General features: G+C 49.1%; 1 pseudogene; it reads left to right on the top strand.

Annotated features, from left to right (window-relative positions):
* Window positions 1-1,137: 1,137 nt before the first annotated feature.
* LOC100387548 (small ribosomal subunit protein uS2 pseudogene) lies at window positions 1,138-1,965 on the top strand (annotated as a pseudogene).
* The last annotated feature ends 1,240 nt before the right edge of the window (window positions 1,966-3,205 follow it).

The following is a 3,205-nucleotide window of genomic DNA, read 5'->3' as shown; positions in this document are numbered from 1 at the left end:
TGGGGGCAAGCAGTGACTCACCCACCCTGTCATGAATGAGTCAGTGTCCCAGCAGAGCAGGGGCTGGCAGCCTCCTATTTCAAGGCATGGGAAGCAAGGCCTAGGCTCTGTCCTGGATGTTGGTCTTGTCACATTGGGGTGGTAGTGCAGAGCCCGGGAGAGAAGCTGATGACTTTTGCTTGGTCTTTAGGAGGCGAGGACTGAGCCAATGGGCATGTGATACAGAGAGCCACTGTGAGTCAGGATAAGGGAGAACTTTCATGCGGCTCTGTCTGAGCTGCAGTGGTTGTGGGGTTCCCTGTTACTGGAGTAATTCCCACATGGCCTCACCCCTCCTATAAAGATGTCTGGGGCCAGGCACCGTGGCTCACGCCTGTAATCCCAGCACTTTGGGAGACTGAGGCAGGCAGATTACTTCAGGCCAAGAGTTTGAGACCAGCCTGGCCAACATGATGAAACCCCATTCATTAGCCACGTATCAAGGCATACACCTGTAATCCCAGCTACTCAGGAGGCTGAGGCAGGAGAATCACTTGAACCTGGAAGGTGGAGGCTGCAGTGAGCCAAGATGGCACCAGTGCACTCCAGTCTGGGAGACAGAGAGACAGAGCAAGACTCCATCTCAAAAAAAAAAAAAAAAGAAGAAGATGTTTTGGGAAAGATGTATCATTGACCAGAGAGTTGGATCAGACGGCCTGTGAAGGCTTCTTCAGTCTTAAGAATCTGAGCTATTTTTGCCTAGCAATGAACTTGCATTAATGCATCTTCTGCTTAGTAGTCACATTCTGAACTTCTTTTTTCTTTTTTTTTACATTTTTTGGAGAGACAGGGTCTTGCTCTGATCTTGTGGTCCCTGTCTCAGGAACTGACTCAGCACAAGAAGACAGCTTCAGCTTTCTATGATTTAATCCCTGGCCAGTCAGCACTCCTGACTCACTGGCTTCCTTTCGCCCAACACGTTGTTCTTAAAAACTCTGCCCCCCTTTCCGCGTTACCTGGCGAGGGCTCCATATGGTGTTGTTCTGGATTCCCGTCGTAACTTAAAGGGAAACTTTCACAATATCCAGAGCCCTTGATGTCCTGCAAAGGAAGGAGGAGGATGTCCTTAAGTTCCTGGCAGCAGGAACCCATTTAGATGGCACCAACCTTGACTTCCAGATGGAGCAGTATATCTATAAAAGGAAAAGTGATGGCATCTACATCATAAATCTGAAGAGGACCTGGGAGAAGCTTCTGGCAGCTCATGCCATTGTTGCCATTGAAAACCCTGCTGATGTCAGTGTTATATCCTCCAGGAATACTGGCCAGAGGGCCGTGATGAAGTTTGCTGCTGCCACTGGAGCCACTCTAATTGCTGGCCGCTTCACTCCTGGAACCTTCACTAACCAGATCCAGGCAGCCTTCCGGGAGCCACGGCTACTTGTGGTTACAGACCCCAGGGCTGACCACCAGCCTCTCCAGGAGGCGTCTTATGTCAACCTACCTACCATTGCTCTGTGCAACACAGATTCTCCTCTGCGCTATGTGGACATTGCCATCCCATGCAATAACAAGGGAGCTCACTCAGAGGGTTTAATGTGGTGGATGCTGGCTCGGGAAGTTTCGCGCATGCGTGGCACCATCCGTGAACACCTGTGGGAGGTCATGCCTGATCTCTACTTCTACAGAGATCCTGAAGAGATTGAAAAAGAAGAGCAGACTGTTGCTGAAAAGGCTGTGTGACCAAGGAGGAATTTCAGGGCGAATGGACTGCTGCAGCTCCTGAGTTCAGTGCTACTCAGCCTGAGGTTGCCGACTGGTCTGAAGGCGTGCAGGTGCCCTCTGTGCCTATCCAGAAGTTCCCTACTGAAGATTGGAGCGCCCAGCCTGCCACGGAAGACTGGGGTGCAGCTCCCACTGCTCAGGCCACTGAATGGGTAGGAGCAACCACTGAATGGTCTTAAGCTGTTCTCATGTGGGCTCTTAAACAACATATAAGATTCATGGAAAATAAACATTGAGTTTCTAAAAGTTGTGTTCATTTCTTTTCTTTTTTTTTTTTTTATAAAGACGGGGTTTCGGCCGGGCATGGCAGCTCATGCCTATAATCCCAGCACTTTGGGAGGCCAAGGCGGGTAGATCACGAGGTCAAGAGATCGAGACCATCCTGGTCAACAAGGTGAAACCTCGTCTCTACTAAAAATACAAAAATTAGCTGGGCATGGTGGTGCGTGCCTGTAGTCCCAGCTACTCAGGAGGCTGAGGCAGCAGAATTGCTTGAACCCAGGAGGCAGAGGTTGTGGTGAGCCGAGATCATGCCATTGCACTCCAGTCTGGGTAACAACAGCGAAACTCTGTCTCAAAAAAAAAAAACGTGGTTTCACCATGTTGATCAGGCTGGTCTTGAACTCCCGACCTCAGGTGATCCGCCCACCTTGGCCTCCAAAATGCTTGGATTACAGGCGTGAGCCACCACGTCTGGCCTACTTTGGTTTTTTATTCCAGATCAGAATACCTGGGATTTCATACCAAAGTATAACAATAAATACATGTCTTGACATGAATTGTACTTCTAAAAAAAACCCCAAAAAACAAAAACTCTGCTCCCTGAATGCTGGGGAGACTGATTTAAGTGATAATGAACGTCTCCCACGCAGCCGGCCCTATGTGAATTACTCTTTCTCTATTGCAATTCCCCTGGCTTGGTAAATACGCTCTGCCTAGGCTTTGGGCAAGGTGAACCCATTGGGTGGTTACAGAAACAGTGCTGCCTGCTTACTGGGGCCATGCATGTGACTGTGAGATGATGCAGTCATTTGCAACCCCAGCTGTGCATCAGAATCGCTTGTGGTTTGTTTTTGTTTTTGATTTCAGATTTCCTGGCCCCACCCTTCATGTATTCTGATTCAGTGGATCTGGGGTAAGGCCCCTGTAATCTGTGCTATTTGCTTTCACAAATTTAGGGGCAGAAATAACGTCATATCATTTTTGTTTTTCTAGTTCTGCTCTAAAGCAGGCACATGTTTTATTGCGGGATGCCCAGAATACCCTATTGAAGCTTCCACCTACCCTGAGTTTTCTGAGAACCCTAAAGGCTTATCAAGTTCTAAAAAGTGAAGGAGCTGGCTGGGGGCAGTGGCTCATGCCTATAATCCCAGCACTTTGGGAGGCCAAGGGAGGCGGATCACCTGAGGTCAGGAGTTCAAGACCAGACTGCCAACATGGT

The sequence above is a fragment of the Callithrix jacchus genome, chromosome 15, assembly GCF_049354715.1.
Source record: "Callithrix jacchus isolate 240 chromosome 15, calJac240_pri, whole genome shotgun sequence".
NCBI classification, from domain to species: Eukaryota; Metazoa; Chordata; class Mammalia; order Primates; family Cebidae; genus Callithrix; species Callithrix jacchus.
The sequence above is the reverse complement of the archived record's forward strand: the minus strand, read 5'-3'. Positions and strand labels throughout refer to the sequence as shown.